Here is a 21,404-nt window from a genome sequence, read left to right as displayed (position 1 = left end):
CTTTCTTTCTTTCTTTCTTTCTTTCTTTCTTTCTTTCTTTCTCTCTCTTTCTTTCTTTCTTTCTTTCTTTCTTTCTTTCTTTCTTTCTTTCTTTCTTTCTTTCTTTCTTCTCTTCCTTCCTTCTCTTCCTTCCTTCCTTCCTTCCATCCTTCCTTCCTTCCTCCTTCCTTCCTCCCTTCCTTCCTTCCTTCCTTCCTTCCTTTCTTTCTTTCTTTCTTTCTTTCTTTCTTTCTTTCTTTCTTTCTTTCTTTCTTTCTTTCTTTCTTTCTTTCTTTCTTTCTTTCTTTCTTTCTTTCTTTCTTTCTTTCTTTCTTTCTTTCTTTCTTTCTTTCTTTCTTTCTTTCTTTCTTCCTTCCTTTCTTTCTTCTTTCTTTCTTTCTGTCTTTCTTACTGTATTTCCTTCCTTCCTTCCTTCATTCCTTCCTACCTTCCTTCCTTCCTAAATTCCTTCCTACCTTACTTTCTTTCTTTCTTTCTTTCTTTCTTTCTTTCTTTCTTTCTTTCTTTCTTTCTTTCTTTCTTTCTTTCTTTCTTTCTTTCTTTCTTTCTTTCTTTCTTTCTTCTTCCTTTCTTCCTTCCTTTCTTTCTTCCTTTCTTCCTTCCTTCCTTTCTTCCTTCCTTCCTTCCTTCCTTCCTTCCTTCCTTCCTTCCTTCCTTCCTTCCTTCCTTCCTTTCTTTCTTTCTTTCTTCTTTCTTTCTTTCTTTCTTTCTTTCTTTCTTTCTTTCTTTCTTTCTTTCTTTCTTTCTTTCTTTCTTTCTTTCTTTCTTTCTTTCTTTCTTTCTTTCTTTCTTTCTTTCTTTCTTTCTTTCTTTCTTTCTTTCTTTCTTTCTTTCTTTCTTTCTTTCTTTCTTTCTTTCTTTCTTTCTTTCTTTCTTCTTTCTTTCTTTCTTTCTTTCTTTCTTTCTTTCTTTCTTTCTTTCTTTCTTTCTTTCTTTCTTTCTTTCTTTCTTTCTTTCTTTCTTTCTTTCTTTCTTTCTTTCTTTCTTTCTTTCTTTCTTTCCTTTCCTTTCCTTTCCTTTCCTGACAGTACTCAGAGGCTACTTTCTGTTCTATGCTCTTGAGTTATCTTTAGAAGTGCTTAGAGGACCATGCAGTGCAAGGAGTTGAACCTGGGTCTTTCACATGCAAAGCATGTGGTAAGCAACTCACAACTCACTGAAACCAAAGGCTGAACCCTTTTTTCATTCATAAAATATGCTATTTATTTTTGTTGTCTGGGGTGGGGGAACCATATCCAGCAGTGCTCAGGAGCTATGTGGTTATCAGGGAATCTTTCTGAGCAGTTCTGAGAACTATTATTCCATGCTTTGGGGCTTTAGCATGCAAAGAATGTACTCCACCCCTTCAAACTATCTCCTATGCCCATATTATTTCTATTATCTGTATCTGAATATAATTTAATGAGGGTTTTTAGCTTGGTAGTCATAGTAGAAATCATTGTGTATAGAAAAATTTCTTTAGGAGGGTTGATATATTAGTTCATTTGTTGTTGTTATTGTTGCTTTGGGTCACATCCAGAATGCTCAGGGGCTACTCCTGCCTCTGCACTCAGGAATCACTTCCAATGGGGATTTGGGGGAAACTTATGGGATGTCAGGGACCAAACCTGGGTTGGCTGAGTGCAAGGCAAATGTCCTACCTTCCTACCTGCTGTGTTATCTCTCTGTCCTCATTTCAGTTCACTTTAGTTTTTTTTTTTTGTTGTTGTTGTTGTTGTTTTTTTGGGTCACACCCGGCAGCACTCAGGGGTTACTCCTGGCTCTATGCTCAGAAAGCGCCCCTGGCAGGCTCAGGGGACCATATGGGATGCCGGGATTCAAACCACTGACCTTCTGCATGCAAGGCAAACACCTTACCTCTATGTTAACTCTCCGGCCCCTCAGTTCACTTTAAAGTATCACCAGTACACAGTCCTCATCTGACTTAGAAAAATAATAACATTTCTAAGTCTAGGTAGCTAAATTGGCATAATCTACCAGCTTCTGAATCTTATGAATATAAGAATATGTAAATTTTCAAGTTAATACCTACACATGACAAAACTCTAAAGAGTAAAAAATGAAACATGTGTAATCATGGTGCTTAAATAAAGATATTATTATTTTTAAAAAGAGTCCCTTTTTAAAAAGGGAGACACAAAAATGTAAAGATTCTATTTTCAACTTTGATAATTATAATTCACCCAGTTTAAGAAATTTCTGGTACCAGAGAAGTAGCTTAACATCCGAGTTTGTTCCCTGGCACTGCATGGTTTCTTGAGCACTGCCCAAAGGGACCCCTGAGCACAGAACTGGGAGTAACACCCAAGCACTTTTTTTAGAAAATTATTTAGAAAAACCAACACTTGGCAGAATTTGATACATAGAACTGTGTTTGCCAATATCAAGCAATTCCAGTTTTAGGATACAAAGCATGTTCATAGTAACTCCACTGCTAAGTGACCCAGACTGGAAGTTACCCCAATACTTAGTAACAATAGAAAGGATAAGTGTGGAACAAAATTTTTACACAGTAAAATGCAATACACATAGGAAGGGTTGATTTCTAGTTCCATGTTTCCCTATGGGTGAATCTTAAAAAATCAAATGTTGAATCAAAGAAGACAGACTCCAAAGCACAATACTATACAATTGCACTCTATATACTTCCCTGGCAGGGGAGAGACCATGATCACAAAGGTGGTTTCCCCAGGGCAAGGCTTATCTGTTGCACCCGGTTGTGCTGACCCCTGCAATTTCCTCAAATGTGGGAAACTCGACTGCATAATTTGTGGTAGTGGGAGACTGCGTTCGCGCTCTCCCTTGAAAAAAAATTGCACTCTAGGGGCTGGAGCAATAGCATAGCGTTAGGGCATTTACCTTGCAGGTGGCTGACCTAAGACAGACCGTGGTTTGATCCCCAGGCATACCATATAGGTCCACCAAGTCAGGAGCGATTTCTGAGCACATAAAATTTTACTCAGGAGTAACCCTTAAGTGTCAACAGGTGTGGCCCCAAAACCAAAACAAACAAAAACCCCCTGTACTTCTATAATATACAAAACTAAGCAAATTCTCTCAGAAGCTATTTGTAAGATGACACCCAGCTATTAACCTAAAACAAAGGCTTTTCCCACCTTTCTCTTTCCTGTAAATCTTTCCTTAGATATGTAAAAACCCACCTGGATTACTTTCCACCTTTCCCCTTCTGATGGATGTGTATTGGTTTAATAAAGAAAATTGGCTTTTGGCTCTGGCAGACACACTAGGGAGAAGCTACAAGAAGCCACTGACTCTATTACTTTTTCCTGACTGGCTTGGCTTATTATTTCTTCACCACCACACTGCTTCTTCAGACCTATCTGCATGAGGTTTAGAGATAATAATGCATGGGTGACCTCTCAACGCAGGGGTTTTATTTTATAACTATGCTCTTGGAACAAATAATATTGATTATCAACAGAAGAAGGGGGAGTGACAAGAATGGAACAAAATGTTTCTGTTCATATCAGTTGGGGAGGATTGGGCCATGTCCAGTTGTCACAGGGCTTACTCCTGACTCCATGCTCAAAGATCATTGATGGAGTTACTTAGAGACTATCTGTGGTATTGAAAATTAGACCTGGATCAGTTGCGTGTAAAACAAGCACTCTCACTTTGGTCAAAATAAAAATTGTTATTATAAAAAAAAAAAAAGACAAGCACTTTAATCTTTGTACTACTGGCCCTGCATTTAGTTTTCTGATCTTTGTGTAATGGGTCAAATTTTATTTAGGTTATTAATATTCATCAAGATTTACATTTTCAGTGTGTGTTTTGTATTTTTACAGTCTGTTAAAAATGAGAAGCAAAAATGAATACAACATAAAATAGCATCTTTGTCCTTTGTGAATGTCATGAAAAGCCCAATAAACTAAATATGCTAAAATAGCCCTGCATATATTTTAAATACAGTCATTTCACTGGTGGTAAGAAATGATTTAAGCTATCAGTGTTAACTCTAATAGTTTCCATATTATAAAAGCAATCTATTTTGAAAAATAAATTCATGACTTAATATATACACAAAATTTCCAAAATTCAAAAGGACATTTATTTTTAATGAGATTGACTATGCAATTATGATCTACATAAGCAATAAAAAGAAAAAATTAAAACATTATTTCAGAATGTCAGCTTTATTTTAGTTTAAATTTCTATTTAATCTGCATTGCAAAATGAGTAGATGATTATTTTTAAAGGTAATTAATTTTACTTAAATTGATTAGTTCATTAATTGAAATAGGTAAGATAGACACTTGAGTAAATATTATGCATAAATGTTTTTTTCTCACTTTAATCAAGCAGTAATGTACCATAAACTCAGTTTTCATTTTTTTACTTAACAATCAATCTATGCAATCAATTAATTTTAATGCATAGGGAGCTTCAAGAGTTTGATAACGTTTTATAGTGTACTATACAGCATTTATTTAATATGTGTCTTCTGATGGACAGCAATATTATTTCCATACTTTACCACTTCTATTAAAGCAAGAATGAATACATTGCTGCATACATATTTTGAACAAATTATTGCCTGGTAAATATGAAAGGCAAGCTAACCTTGTTTTATCAGACATTAATTCTTTCTTTACTTGTTCATTTTAATTTTGTGCTGAAAACAATAAAATGTGTTCTTCAGAGTTACAAATCATAAAAATGCCTAATAAAAGAAATTGATCTATGAGTTTGTTATTCCTTTCACAAATATGTCTTGAACTCTTTTATTTATTTCAGATACTGTTCTCTTTAGTGAGCAAAAGGGATAAAAATTGTTTGCTGTTCTGGTATTTACCTTCTGGAGTGTTTTGAAGGTGAGGAGCGCAACAATATATAAAATAAGAATGGTAAATATGCCAGAGAAAAGTAGAGTAAGGAAGGGGTGGGGTAGGTCTTCTAAAAAGGATGTTACACTGGGCTGGTAGGCTCACTCGAAGATTTTGGCATTTGTCCTGCATGCTTTCAGGGACATTGAAGGATTTTCCTATTATGATTTTTTTTCTTTTTAAGATAGCATCTTTATTTTGAAATAGTTGAACAAGTTCTTATGCTCCTGTTAATCATTGTCAAATATCTTCACTGAGGAAATATTTATTCAAACCCATATATAGTTGGGTATTGGACTGGGAAGCAAGTTAAAGAATTGTGCACATTCTTTTGTATGTGTGGCCCTGGATTTAATCCCTGGCACTGCATTGTCCCCTAAGAACTACCAGGATCAGGTCACAAGTACCAAACATTGTCTCAAAAAATTAAATTTTGATTTAAAAAATTGAGTTGTATAAGCTTTTTATTTTTGGGGGTCATTAATTCCTAATTAGATACATGCGTTGCAAATGTTTCTCTCCCATTCTGTGGTATGCTTTCCCCCCACAGTACTCTTTTTGTTTTATCTGAATGTTAAGATTTATAGAATTCAGTTACTTGTCAAGATCACAAATACCTTTATTGGAGTTCTGGGACTTGAACATGAGTCTCTTACTTTTTTTTTTTTTTTTTTTTTTTGGTTTTTGGGCCACACCCGGTAACGCTCAGGGGTTACTCCTGGCTATGCGCTCAGATGTCGCTCCTGGCTTGGGGGACCATATGGGACGCCGGGGGATCGAACCGCGGTCCGTCTCCTAGGCTAGCGCAGGTAAGGCAGGCACCTTACCTCCAGCGCCACCGCCCGGCCCCGAGTCTCTTACTTTTTACCTAATTTACTTTTTAACTCTCTTGTCCATTACCTGCCATTTGGTTATATCTGTATAAAAAGTAATTTGTCAAACTGGAGAGATAGAACCGTAGGGAAGGTACTGGCTTTGCACATGGCCAACCCATAATAGATCACCAGTACCTCATATGGTCCCTTGAGCCCTGCTAGAAGTGATACTGACGTGATACTTCAGGGATACTTAAGCCTTGAGCATCTGGATGTGGCCCAACATACAAACAAAAGAAAATAAAAAAGATAAAAACTCAAAAAAGTAATCTACCCACACTAGAAAATAAATACTTCAGTGGACTAAGTACTATATGCTTTGCCTGCTTTTATGTTGCTGTTGTTACGGTTTGTTTGTTTTCAGTCTTTTTAAAAAGCTATTTCTTAAATAGAGGCATTACAAATACTATTGAAGTTGTTGTTTTATAGTTGCAGCTACTACATCAATCCTTTCACCAGTGTTTCAACTTCTGAAGAGGCCTGTATTTAATGGGAACTACCATGAATGATCCCTGAGTTCAGAGTAAGGAGTAGTTTCCAAGAACAGCTGGATGTGGTCCAGAGATAAAAATGAGTGTAAAGGAGTTGACTCTATGGCAATTGGTACTATATAGGTAAAATACTAAGCAAGGAATTTATTTATTATAATAATACATTATTATTATTATTATTATTTGGGTTTTGGGTCAAACCCAGTGACACTTAGGGATTACTCCTGGCTCTGTGCTCAGAAATCGCTCCTGGCAGGCACAGGAGACCATCTGGGATGCAGGGATTTGAACCACCACCCATCCTGTATCAGCCGCTTGCAAGGCAAATGCCCTAGTGTTGTGCTATCTCTCCAGCCCCAAGGAAATTTTATTTATTTATTTATTTAAAACTTTATTGTTTGATTGATAGGTTTTTGGGTTATACCAGGTGGCGCTCAGGGGTTACTCCTGGCTCTGCACTCAGAAATCGCCTCTGGCAGACTGGGACCCATCTGGGATGCTGGGAATCCAACCGGCTCCCCCAGGTCAGCTGAATGCAAGGCAAATACCCTATCGCCGGGCTATCTCTCCGGACCCCAACCAAGGAATTTTTAACTGATTGTGAGTATGATCCATCTTCTTGCTACTCTCTGCTTTGAGCTTCCTACCTGATCTATCAGTGTGGTAATGTACCTAGACACTCAGCACATTTGGACGACTTTAGCCACATTAATTAATTAAAAGGTTTATTAATTTTTCTTCATCATATTCTCCTTAAAATATTTTTAAGATATCTTTTTTGTTTGTTTGTTTGTTTGTTTGTTTTTGGGCCACACCCGGCGGTGCTCAGGGGTTACTCCTGGCTGTCTGCTCAGAAATCGCTCCCGGCAGGCACGGGGGACCATATGGGACGCCGGGATTCAGGTCCTGGGTCGGCTGCTTGCGTTGTGCTATCTCTCCGGCCTCTTAAGATATCTTTTTAAGATAGCATCTTTATTGTGAAATAGTTGAACAACTTCTCATGCTCCAGGGGACCGAAGAACAGTTCATAGGGCATCTGGCTTGCATGCAGCGGACCTAGGTTCAATTCCTGGCATCCCATAGGGTCTCCTGAGCCTGCCAGGAGTGATTCCTGAGTGCAAAGCAAGAGTAACCCCTAAACACCGCTGGGTGTAGCACCAACTTTTTTTTTGTTTTGTTTTGTTTTGGCCACACCCGGCATTGCTCAGGGGTTACTCCTGGCTGTCTGCTCAGAAATAGCTCCTGGCAGGCACGGGGGACCATATGGGACACCGGGATTCGAACCAACCACCTTGGGTCCTGGATCGGCTGCTTGCAAGGCAAACACCGCTGTGCTATCTCTCCCGGCCCTGTAGCACCAACTTATAGATATATTTACATTATATACATAGATATATATTTATTCCAGGACTGGAGAGAGAGTATAGGGGTTAAGACACTTGCCTAGCTAGTATGTGGTAGACTCTAGTTACATCTTTAGCACAGAATAAGATATCCGAACACCACTAGGAGTAAACCCAGAACACAAATTCAGGAGCAATCCCTGAGCACTTCTGGGTGTAGCTCCACTGTCCCAAACCATTTTATTCTGTTTATTTTGAGGTCATACCTAGTGTATCTCAGGGGATTCTTCTCAGGGATAATCTCAGGGGATTCTTCTGGCTCAGTACTCAGGCTCATTCTTGATGGGTTTGAGGAACCATATGTGGTGCTGGGGATGGAACCTGAGTTGGTTGCATGCAAGGCAATCACCCCATTCATTGTATTCTAGTTCCTTAGGAATCATTCCTGTTGGTTTTAGAAGCACTTGGTGATAGGACTCCAACCAAGACTCTCCCAAATGCAAGGCAAGTGCTCTATTACAGGGTCACATCCCCACCCCAAAACATAATATTGTTTTCTTTTTAAAAATATTTCAAATAATCAGAACATACTTCCCAAGAACCATTTATTTATTTTAACAACTTCTCACTGCTTCATGGCAATGGTGAATGGTTTTTCTACTACATTTTATTTAAGTAAGAAACTTATTTTAGATGGTGCAAGCTTTCATGCTCTCCAAATACTCCGAAGCACTGTGCAAATAAATGCAAACCACTGCTAAGTTCAGTGCCTGACCTAAAATAGGCCTCTAATCAATATTTGTCAAAGGAAAGCCAGGATGCCAAATGGAGGGAGACAGATTGCAGGGAAAACAGTCTTTCTTTGTTCTTTGATCTAGCAGGGAGTATGCAGCAGTATTTTCTTCTTTATGGTCTCTGTTGAAATCAGGTTTATTAGTCTCATTCTTCATGCCTGAAGCTTTGAGACTGTATACCCCAGAGGAGACAGGAATAAGTTCTTTTGGAAGAACATAGTAAAGTGAAGTTGCCTTTCTAGCTGGAAAGTTGAAGAGATCCAAGATTTGGGTTCTTGCTTGATGTTGCTGCCAGAATGCTTGGGGGCCATGTGGGTCTGGATAGAACCCAGGGCCTCCCACATGCAAGGCAAAGACTCAGGCCCTTTTGACCAATGCCTCCTGCTTCCCCTGAACATTGTGGGAAGCTCTGAAAAGAATTCCTGAAAACACAATGGAACAATTTGACCTTTTCAAATATGATTTCTTTCAACATTGACCCTTTGAGTAAATCTCTCAACTTCCTAGGCCTCTCTTTCTTCTCAACATAATAATAATAATAATAAATAAATAAACCTTTTTTTCCTTGAGCTCTAAAATGCAGTGTTTTTATTTTGTATATCATTTGAAAGACAAAAATATAAAATATAAAATATAAATTATAAATGTATATATATATAAATAGAAAATATTTAAAAAATAAACAGCAGGTCTAGAACAAAATGTCAGTACTGGATTATAAATCAGATAAGATCTTTAAAGTTTCTGGAATCTTACATAAATTTTCCCTTGTTCTTAGCTTTTATATTATTCAGGTTTATAAAGTATAAACTCAGTTTATAACTCTAATGATGTATTCAATACAGCATATATTGTACACATGATTAGGTGCTGCTGTGATAACATCATAGCTGGCTGTCTCACTAGTTAATTGAATAATTGATTTCTGTTTTGTAATGTGGTCATTGTCTAACTGCCTTCAACTTTTGAACATTCTTCCTAGCTTTGGAAAAATTCCCATTTTCAAAGTTTGCCTTCAAACGATGCCTCCTCTAATCTTACTTTCCAAGTTTTCCTGGCAGCTGGGATATACCAGACCTGCTACTTATGTCCTTGAATCAGATGCAAAAAATCTCAAGCATTTATGTAATATGCAAGCTGTGTGATAGAGGAACATCTCTCTGCTGGCATGAATTGCGATCCAGGAAGCTATATGAGGGGGTTCTCTGTAATTAGACTTAGCGACAGGTTACCCATGAACTTGTACATATTTTGTTTATTCTGCTCAACTTGATTCTGGCCCTCCTGGAGACTTACCAGGATTTTTAGAATCTCTTCAAATATTTTTCCTGGTTAAATTGAAGAGAGTGGGATTTGCTGCTGGCAATGCAGCGAGTGACTGGCAGAGTTAATTTCCCAAATAATCTCTTATATTTCTTTTTTTTTTCCCGCCCCACACCCAGCACCCCCCCGAATCTCTTATATTTCTAAGCCTCAAGTATATTTTTTGGGGGGTCACACCCGACGATGCTCAGGGGTTACTCCTGGCTCTGCACTCAGAAGTCGCTCCTGGTAGGCTCGAGGGACCATATGGGATGCTGGGATTCGAACTGGGGTCTGTCCTGTGTTGGCCGCGTGCAAGACAAACGCCTTACTGCTGTGCTATCGCTCCGGCCCCAGCCTCAAGTATTTTTATAACTAAGTTCTGATAATTTTAACTCACTTTTGATGCCAATAAAAAAATCTAGAGGCAGCTGCTAGAGTGATAGCACAGCAGTAGGCAAACCCAGGCTTGATCCCTGGCATCCCATATGGTCTCCAGAGCCTGCCAGGAGTGACTCCTGAGCATACAGCCAGGAGTAATCCCAGAGTGTTCTGGGCATGGTCCAACAACAAAAAATCTAGAAGCAGTAAATTTAGAAATCACAAAGACTATACTAAGAAAGAAAATGACATTGTGTTGCTTTTGAATTTAGATATCAAACCCATCGATATAAATCAAGACCAAGAGAGGCTTATCAGAGTAATGTGAAGTATCTGTCCACAAAATTAATCACTGATAGAACAATTGCATATTTGTCAGATTATATGTAAAAAGAGTCTTCAACAAAATCAGTATCTACATAGGATGCAAATTTAGCAATTTAGGAAGAACTAGTCATCTTTAATCTGCAAGAACGCACTTATACAAATCAGCTTATATTATAAAATTAATATTAATTGCAGTAAGTTAAGCAAAAGAAAAAAGCCCACCATGGAAAAATTAAATTTCCATTATTCATAAGTGATTCTATACTCAAAGAATAACACAATGTACAAAATAATCTAATATAGGGGCCAGAGCGATAGGACAGACCTCAGTTGGATCACTGGCATCTTTTATGGTCCCCCAAAGCCAGGGGCGATTTCTGAGCACATAGCCAGGTGTAACCCCTGAGCACCATCGATGGATGCAGCCAAACAAAACAAAATAAAACAAAACAAAAATAATCTAGTGTAAATAAGTGCTCCAACAAGGTATGGGATCCAAAGATTTGTGTGGTAATTACTGTTTTTTTTTTTAAAAAAAAACTATTCAATTAACATTGCTTTATTTAAAGTTTTATTATATTTTTCATATATATTCTATCATCATATTTAACAATTTAGATGCATACACACATGCCTCTGTAACATGTATACATACATGGTTACCTACATAAAATATTTCGTTTAGCTTATCTGAGAGAAATATTTGTCTCAGGTGATTAATGCCATCCTGATGGTAATAAAATTTTTGATTATGTTCAATATCCATCAACCCAAGTATTTATTTTTTTCAAGACAAAAATGAAACAACTATCAACTGTTTATTATCAAACTCAACATTTTCTTTTGGTCTTTAAGATAACTGATGTGCTCAGAACAATAATCTTTTCATTCAACACTCTGAGATCTGCTCAGAGCTAAGAAGGAGCTGGAATTTAGAAACAACCTTCTAAAGCAAGGTTGTGGTTTCTCTCTTTTTTATTAAAGAGAAACATCTATTATTATGTGACTTAAGACATTACAACATTACAACAAGACAGTCACCATTGATTATTCTGCTTCCAGCACATGTGTTAACTCATGGAATAGACCTAATACTCAAGGGCAGGAATTGCTCTTAGTCCTGCAGATGAGCAAAGCAAAGAACTTGGCATAGTAAAATCAGAGCTGTCAGAAAACAGAGCTGAGATTTAAAAGAGTCCTAATTCTTTAGTGCCCTATATGGCAGTTTGCTCCTGCCACGTGTGAGAGTTTCCACCAATGTGAACACCATTTATATTCTTCATGTCTTAAACTGCTTTCCTTTCATGATGTAAAACAAAAAGGCAGCAGTCACAATTTAATGAGAAAAGAGGAAAGACACTTTCTTACCTTTTTAGAGGTGAAATTGAGCTCTAAAAATTTCCCCATCCTTTCCCTCATTTCTTTGGGTTACTAAGAGGGGTAAGCACTTTCAAAAAGGCAACTAAATGCTAAGTTTCTCTTCTCTGTCCCTGTTCTCAGTATTTGTAACTTACTCCTTTTCAACAACAATGTTTGTTATTGAAATAACATGGTTATAAAAGTTTAGTATTAGTAATGTAGTATTAGTACAAAGTTTCTGCACCTCCACCATAACCCGTGTCAAAGACCCTTCAACATTGTCATTTACTCTTGGCTCTATGCTCAGGAATTACTCTTGGTTGTGCTCAGGGGATGTGTGATGCTACTGTGATAGCTGCATGCAAGACCATAGGCCTGTCTGATTCCTATAATTTATTTTTTGATGGTGTCAGGAATCAAATTCAGAGCCTCATACATGCAAGGCAATAGCTGTACCTTCTAAACCACATTCCTAGCCCCCGTATAACTTATCCATAATACAACAGCCAAAGTGACTTACCCCCTTATCTTTTTAAATTTTCATATCAATTCCTATCACTCAAAGTAAAAGCCCAAATCTTGGTTAGGTCTTCACATAATCATACTGATTTATTTTTTCTTTATTTACTTAAAGAAAATGCATCCCCTAGTTGACATAGTTGATCATAATACATTTGTTTCCAGAAAAGTGAAAGCAAAGCTCTTGAGAATAAAATTGAAAGAAAAAATAAAAACAAAAACAAGAGAAAAATAAAAAAGAAAGAAAGAAAAAGTACAATAGCAAGTACATTTGTCACCAGCAATCTCAGCTTTTTGGCTGTTCCAGAACATATAGGGACAGCTATAGCCCTATCTTTGGACTTTCTCAACTTCTCTTTCTTTTTGGAGGGGGGGTGTCACACCCGGCAGCACTCAGGGGTTACTCCTGGCCTTGCACTTAGAAATCGCCCCTGGCAGGCACAGGGGACCATATGGGATGCCAGGATTCGAACCACCATCCTTAAGCATGCAAGGCAAACACTCTACCTCCATGCTATCTCTCCGCCCCTTCTCTTCCTTTTTTAACATTGTCTAATTCCAGCTGTTTTCTTGGGAAAACTCTTCTTAGCAAGACCTCTGGCAACCTCTATCTATGACCTCAAATGTCCCTTTTCCTTCATTGCTAGAACTCTAGTGGACAAACAGACCCACGATAGGGCTGATTCTTAGGATACAGAGCTTGCATGGGTAAAACTGTGATTGTCTTAGGCAAAGCAGAACAGTTGGTTCTTTTAGCACCTTCTTCAGTGCCCAACTCATAACAGTCTTAATAAATGTTGGTTGAATCGAATAAATGGGTAAAATGATCATGTACATAAAAGTAAGAGGTACTCTTATAGAAAATATAAAAGGTATTTATTATTCCCATTATTAGCACATGGGTATATTATACATGTTCATTCTAGCAATTCGGAGAGCATTTCCAGCATGGGATAAAGTTTCACTTTCATGACTGAAGAACCATTATTTCTAAGTGTCCTAATCAGAAAAGTATGATATATCAATCTGTTGTTACGAAGTGGTTTTGAAAAGTATGTTTCATGGGGCCAAAGAGATAGCATGGAAGTAGTGCGTTTGCCTTGCATGCAGAAGGACAGTGGTTTGAATCCCAGCATCCCATATGGTCCCTGAGCCTGCCAGGAGTGATTTCTGAGGGTAGAGCCAGGAGTAACCCCTGTGTGCTGCCAGGTGTGACCCTGCCCAATAAAAGAAAATTATGTTTCATGTTTCATCTTTTAGATAAAATGGGCTGGTTAACTTTACTTCTTTTGGCCAGTAAAATAGTTTCCATATTTTTGTGGGGTTTGGGGGCCACACTGGGTGGAGATCAGGGTTATTCTTAGTTCTGTGTGAACTGAGTGTCATATGTGCTAGGAATAGAACTGGGACCAGTCAAGTGCAAAGCAAGGACTGTACTATATTATCTCTCTGGACTCAATGATACATTTTTTTCCCTTTCAATTCCTATTGAGGCACTAACAATACTGAGTAATTATAGTAAATATGACTTTCAAGTTGTTTTCATTGATAGAAAGATGTGGTCGAGGAATCACTCCTATCAGGGATTGGGGGACCAAATTGGGTGCTGGGGACCAAACCCTGGTCAGTTGTGTGCAAGTTAATTACCCTACACACTGTATTATCACTCTGGCCCAGAAAGCTACTTTTCTAATTTAACCATCTTGAGAGAGAGATGGTTAAAGGATGATTAAAAGAGAGGCCATCTAGTTCATCTGGACCTAGAGCATGAAAAATATAACCATTACTTTCTGCTCGCATTTTCTTTCCTTTATGCTCCAGCCAGAAGATGGGATGTGATGAAATGTGAGCACTAGGGTGTCTGCGATGTCTTAGTCAACTGAGGGCCAGCTACTTGGCTCAAGACACCCTAATAAAATAGCACTAGTTTCAAGCAAAATTGCACCCTCTCAAACATTTCTCAGCATTTTTACTATTGATTAAACGAAATGTGTGCTTGGCTTCAACGCAACAACTGTACAGCCAAAATGTGTTGCTTAACTTTGCTTACGAGTTTGTATAAGGGTATCAGATCATGACTGGGACCATTGCGAAGCTGGAACTGTTTTCCTAGCTGCCCTTCGCTCCTGAGTTTCAGCACATCTCTTCGATCTCTTATGGTGTGTCTCCTGCCAGCTATTGGCTGGTATGTTGCTGATTTTACATGCTGCCCCACAGGGTTTATCAGAGTTATCTTCTCTGATAACTCTCTCGCACAGTAAACACCTCGCAGAGAAACTGGCCGGAGCCGGTTTTAGGCAGTTTTTCTTCCTTTCATTGCTGATGTTTAACCTTTTACACATACTATTGATTAGTTCCCCCCCCCCCAACTGAATCAGAACTTGTAGACAGCTTTCTTTTAGAAAACAGCCATCCTATTGACTTGTTAAAATATTTGAAGTCAACGATACATGGCGGCTCTACATTTAATATGCATTAAAAATTTGTATGCATCTCTAAAAATGAACATTTTTTCTACATGATCCTAATTCTGATTCCTTAGTATTCTATTCAGACCATATTAAAAACCCCAATTTGTTCCCAATAAATCTTTTAAAGCTGATGTGTTCAAACCATGAACAATATTGGATAGAGAATAGCATCTGATTCTTGTATATAGATGAGCAGTTTCAAGCCACTGCAGTAGTCTCCAGGTCTGTTGTATTGAAGAACATTTGATTCAATGAATTGCTTTTTCACAGAGATCTTTACCTTGTTCCTATATCACTGGCATTTCCTTCAAGATGGAAGTCATATAGAAAGACTTCATTAAATTCTAATCAGCCACTTTGGCCAGTATCCATCATTGGTGACTTGTTTCTTATTCTGCATCTTAACAGAAGACTTGAGATATCTGGTTTCCCCTTTAGATCAGAAATTTTTATATAAATTAAAAACGAATGCATTGGGGGCCGGGCGGTGGCGCTCGAGGTAAGGTGCCTGCCTTACCTGCGCTAGCCTAGGAGACGGACCGCGGTTCGATCCCCCGGCGTCCCATATGGTCCCCCAAGCCAGGAGCGACTTCTGAGCGCATAGCCAGGAGTAACCCCTGAGCGTCACCGGGTGTGGCCCAAAAAAAAAAAAAAAACGAATGCATTTCATTAAAAAAGTAACAATTCCCATATAAATACATCAAGGATGTATGAATTAAAGACTAAAAAGTATGTATCACAGAAAAGGAGGTCTTTGCAGATTTTTTTTCAATCTCTAGTCTTCCTTGCAAAGGAAGAAAATATTGCTTTCAGAAATATCTAATAAACACACAGTGGGAACCTGATTTCTGACAATATACATAGGATATCTTTTCATTTCAGTACTAGGTTAGTTTAATTTACTTAGTACTAGGCTTATGGGTACTAGATTGTTTTAATTTTTTGGGTACTAGGTTGTATTCAGCACTAGATTAGATTTGATATTTGTTCTGATTATTCTACTTTTCACCCACAATTCACTTTTATATTTTTAATTGCTAGATATTTCAGTGATTTCTGCACATTTTCAGAAATATGAAAAGAATTGAGGTTATATCTAGAGGTATAACTTTGCTTGTTCAAGGATGTATTGTTCTATATTTTAATAAATATAACCAAATGACCTTTCAAATATTTTATACCCATTTGCAGAGAATGCATGCATACATTCTCTGTATGTATATATATATATATATAATGAAAGTTTTTTATACTATCATAAAAACAAAGTGTTCTGAATCTTTTAAGGGTAAGCCAATGAAGGGCAAACATTTTTTTTACTTTATTTAAAGAAAATGCATCACATAGTTGACCATAATGCATTTGTTTCTAGATAAGTGAGAGCAGGGTTATTAAAAAAAAAAGAATAGAAAGAAAAAATTTTAAAAGAAAGAGAAAAAGAAAAAAAAAGGAAGAGAAGAAAAAAATTTATAAAAGAAGTACAATTGACAAGGAAATTTGTAAAAATTATCTTATCTCCAGAGAAACAATTAGGAAATACATTTGTTTCCAAATGAGTGAGAGCAAAGTTATTTAAAAAATAATGGAAAACAGGGCCCGGAGAGATAGCACAGTGGCGTTTGCCTTGCAAGCAGCCGATCCAGGACCAAAGGTGGTTGGTTTGAATCCCGGTGTCCCATATGGTCCCTCGTGCCTGCCAGGAGCTATCTCTGAGCAGACAGCCAGGAGTAACCCCTGAGCAATGCCAGGTGTGACCCAAAAAAACAAAAAACAAAAAAAAAATGGAAAGCAGAGTTGGAGAGATAGCATGGGGGTACGGTGTTTGCCTTGCATGCAGAAAGACGGTGGTTTGAATCCTGGCATCCCATATGTTCCCCCGAGCCTGCCAGGACCAATTTCTGAGTGCAGAGCCAGGAGTAACCTCTGAGCACTGCTGGGTGTGACCCAAAAACCAAAAAAAAAAAAAAAAAAAAAAAAAGAAAGAGGGGCAGGAGCTGTGGTGCAGCGGAAAGGCGTTTGCCTTGCACATGGCTGACCTAGAAAGGGCCACGGTTTGATCTCCCTGAGTCCCATTTGGTCCCCCAAGCTAGGAGTGATTTCTGAGCACATAGCTAGGAATAACCCCTGAGTGTCATCGGGTGCGTCCCCCAAAAAAATACTGGAAAGAAAAAAGAAAAGAGAAGAAAATTTAAAAATGGAAAAAAAGAAAAAAGAAAAAAAGTACAGTGGCAAGCAAATTTGTGAACATAACTGTATCTCCAATTATGACAATGGCAGAAAGTTTAGTAAACTCTTGTTAGCTGACTATTTTGTTATTTCATTTGTTTCTGAACAGTAAGTGACCTCAGTTACACATTGGCATCTAAATTTATGTGTTCCTATAGGAATGATATCAAACAAATGAAGTTGTCCAGTTATTCAAAGCACTATTACTGATACTATAGCTTTTGTGGAGGGTGTTCTTAGCTGCCATCCTCTTGGAAGAAGGTTACAGGGGGTGGGTGTCCACACTGCTCTAAAGCCCTAGTAATATCAGCCCAAATACCGGCATACTAGGAGTTTGGTCAGATTGGTATCCCTGAAGAGAATCATAGAGGAGTGGTGAAGCAGGGCCATAGGCAAAGTGGCGATTACGGGTGATGGATGTAGCAGGCCTGGCTTCGTTCGGTAGGGCAGGAGCTTGGCCTGCCTTTTCCTAAGAGTGTCAGCTTTTATGGCATGTGTTCATTAATTTTCATAGCTTGGTTTACATCTGCTTCAAAAAAAGAGTGAGTCTATGGAGCTGGCTCAGTGCTAACATCTGAAGGGCAAACTTTTGTAAGAGCATAACTTTTCCCATACTTTATAGATTAAGGAAATCTGTTTCCTAATTTATAGATAAGGACAGCCTTCCACAGTTTATTAAACACAGCAAATATTTGCAGCAGGATATTAACATTCTGAGTGCTTTAATATTAAAATTTATTGTTATTTTTTTCCTTTTTATGTGCATATAAAAGATACAGTATACATTTCCCCCCACCTCCAATAGGAGTGCCTTTGAAGTAAAAGGAGATAATTTTCCTTCCATTACTTTTGGCCTGATGTTCTGTTACAATAGCAGTTCAAGAGGAAAGTTTTCCCCCAGGAAATTAAAGGCTAAAAAACTTTCAGGGGGCTGGAGAGATAGTACAGTGGGTAGAGTATCTGCCTTGCATGCAGTCCACCTGGATTTGACACCTGCATCTCACATGGTATCCACCAGGAGTTATACCTGAGTGATCTCTGAGCACTCTGTTGAGTGGCCCAAACTGAAGGAAAACAAACAAGCTCAAACCACCAAAAAGCAAAAGAAAACTTCAGATATTAATTAGGTAAAGTGGGGAAGAGGCAAAATGAGGTAAGTGTAGGGAATGAAGGATATCAGAGATGATCTCCAGAAATTTCCCAAGAAAGAAGAAGATCCATTGCCTCAGAAGGAAAAAGTTTAGATGAGCCTGGCAGGTACCATGTTTGATGTGTCTATGCTCAAAATCTACCTGAGCTCTGGCAGTGTTCACTACTTGGCTGTGTGTTATCTGGCACTGTTTCTGTCAGGTTCTCTGTTCACTGATGCTTCCTGAGGCATCAATGCAGTGTCCAAGTTACACCAGAACAATGACTGTCAACAAGGGAGATGCAATGTACTGAGCCTAGGCTCTGCTTTGTCCTTAGCTAGATATAGCTTTTCCTATAACTCCTCTAAGTCCAAGAAACAGATATGTGTAAGTATATGTATTATATATATATATATTTAAATCATTCACTTTACTGAATTCTCTTATTTTCTATTAATGCTTTCACATTATCCTGAGATTTTCAGCTATAAAATGTTTAATCAGCATAAAATAATACTTTTATCATTACTTCCCAATATTTTTTAATGATCTAAATGTATTGACTATTACTGCCAGACTAGTACATAAGGGTAGATGGTTGAATAAACTTTTTTTTATTTTATTTGGGGAACAACTCTTAAGTTGGAATTATATTTAAAATACTTTTCCCCATATAAGTTTAATAGCATCTAAGAATTATTCAATAATTGTTTACTCCTGAGCACAGAGTCAGGAATAGCTCCTGAGCATTGCTGAGTGTGGTAAAACAAAACAAAACAATAATGATTTTAAGAATAAGTGAGTTACTACTAGAAAATTTCAGACTGAATGACCCAGTGGTGGTGGTGGGAGATGCGGGGCAAAGATAGTCAGATATTTAGGCTTGGAATAGTAGTTTGGATTAGTCCCTCAAGGCTTTTAGTGGATGGTAAGTGATCCACTTTAATTTCCAGCAGACTGAGCATGTGTGTTAATGGTAAACTGGCCCCATTTAATGAATTCCAGGTTATTTACATTATAGAAACAAGCATATAGGGATTGAAAGACAGGTTCACATTAAGCAAAGTTAATTTTAAAATACCTGAGTTTTGCAACAGAAAATTTGAGTAGATTTATAAAAGCAGCAGCTAAGTGTATGTTAGGACACAGTATAGAAGATGTGAACACAAATTCAGGGCGTGTGGGTTCAAATTTAGTTCTATTATTTATATTTATGTATCCTTGGATAAACTACTAATCTTCTTTTGCTTCTGTTTCTTCATATGTAAAAACTCTCTTATTTTTTTATATCTAAAATGATATAGATAGGAGAGAGGGAGAGATGCAAGGACCTGGAACATAAGTAATACATGTTTGTTTTTAAGATTTTTTTTAAAATATCCATAAAATTTAAAATATTCAAGCATCAATACAATAAATTATTTTTATTATTATAAAGTAATATATTGCTTTGAAAATATAGGGAAATGAATAGAGGGTGGTTAAAATATAAAATAAAATATTAGACCAAGATAGATTTGAACTTTAAATACTTTCATCTTCTATTGATTCTTAATATTATAGGATTTTTGGAATTTTGCTCACCAAAGTTTTAGTATCACCCCTCCAACAAGAAGTCCCCTGTGTTCATTCCTCCCACCCACCTCCATTTTCTCTGGCAACACCAGCATTGCACTGAGTCTGAAAGTTAGATTTGTTGAGCTTTATGATAGTTCATTTGATTTAGTTGATTGTATTCCACAGAAGAGTAAAACCATCCAATGATTATCTTTTACTTTCTTATTTACATCACTTACCTTTATCATCTTAAGATCCATTTTTCTCCAAAAGAACATGGTTTCAGGGGCCGGAGAGATAGCATGGAGGTAAGGCGTTTGCCTTTCATGCAGGAGGTCATCAGTTCGAATCCCGGCGTCCCATATGGTCCCCTGTGCCTGCCAGGAGCAATTTCTGAGCGTGAAGCCAGGAATAACCCCTGAGCACTGCCGGGTGTGACCCAAAAACCAAAAAAAAAAAAAAAAAAAAAAAAAAGAACATGGTTTCATATTTTTAATGACAGTTGTATTTGAGTGTGTGTGTTTATAAATATATATTACATTTTTTGTTTGTTTGTTTTGGCCACACCCAGTGGTGCTCAAGAGTTACTCCTGGCTCTGAACTCAGAAATTACTTCTGGTAGACTCAGGGGACCATATGGAATGCTGGGGATGAAACCCAGGTCAGCCACATGCAAGTCAAATGCCCTACCTGCTTGTGCTTTTGCTCCAGCTCCCCCTTTACTACAGCTTCTTTATCCAGCCACTGATGGACATATTTAAGTTAATTCTATGTTTTGGATATTGTGGAATAAAACTTTTATAATCATAGGGATACAGATATCCTTTCATTAGTGCTTTTAGATACTTCTGAAATTTTCTACAAATGGAATTGCTAGGTCATGTAAGATTTATATTTTAATATAAATTAAAAAGGGTTTTTGGGGGCCTACATCCAGTTGTGCTCAAGCCTTACGCCTGGATCTATGCTCAGGGATAATTTTTTTAAAATATTTATTTAAAGAAAATGTATCACATAGTTGACATAATTGATCATAATACATTTGTTCAGAATGACAGAAGGCAAAGTAATTAAGAAATAGAAATAGAATAGAGAATTTTAAAAAATGAAAAAAGAAGGGGAGAGAGTTTATTAGCAGTTATATTTGTGAAAATTATTGTATCACCAATAAAGTCATTTGATACACTAGTCGAAGATTTAGTACTCTCCCTTTTTTTCTTTAGAGATAGGAGATACATAAAAAAATATGATGTGTGTGTGGCAGTTGTCATTTGCATAAGCACAGCAAAATATTTAAGAAATTGGGAAGAAAGATTCTTGACCTAAACAATGGAGATCTTACCCCGAAGTATTTGGCATAAGACCAACTTCAGGCTTCAGGCATACTAGGTTGTCCAAACCCCTAGTCATTCTCGGTGGTCAGCTCTTCAGCATCACAGTTGTTGCTGTCAGGTTTCTGTAGTTATAGATCCTGTTTTTTTTTAAATTAATATCTTTATTTAAACACCTTGATTACAAATACGATTGTAGTTGGGTTTCAGTCATGTAAAGAACACCCCCCTTTCACCAGTGCAACATTCCCATCACCAATGTCCCAAATCTCCCTCCTCACAACATGAAGCTCACCAAAAAAAGTGATGAGTGCAGTTAGAGAGATAACTACATTGAGAACTATCATAACAATGTGAATGAATGAGGGAAGTAGAAAGCCTGTCTCGGGAGGAGGGAGAGATCCTGGTTTATGTCAGGTTCAATGTGGAAGACTGGGTGGTGTGTAGTGTC

General features: G+C 37.5%; 1 non-coding gene across 1 annotated transcript; it reads left to right on the top strand.

Moving 5' to 3' along the window:
* Positions 1-2,642: 2,642 nt before the first annotated feature.
* LOC126002822 (U1 spliceosomal RNA) lies at positions 2,643-2,805 on the top strand. Its single transcript, XR_007493448.1, has one exon. It is a non-coding gene; the product is annotated as a U1 spliceosomal RNA (small nuclear RNA).
* The last annotated feature ends 18,599 nt before the right edge of the window (positions 2,806-21,404 follow it).

The sequence above is a fragment of the Suncus etruscus genome, chromosome 2 (assembly GCF_024139225.1).
Source record: "Suncus etruscus isolate mSunEtr1 chromosome 2, mSunEtr1.pri.cur, whole genome shotgun sequence".
In the NCBI taxonomy this organism is placed as follows: domain Eukaryota; kingdom Metazoa; phylum Chordata; class Mammalia; order Eulipotyphla; family Soricidae; genus Suncus; species Suncus etruscus.
This window is presented reverse-complemented; position numbering and strand designations above follow the sequence as displayed.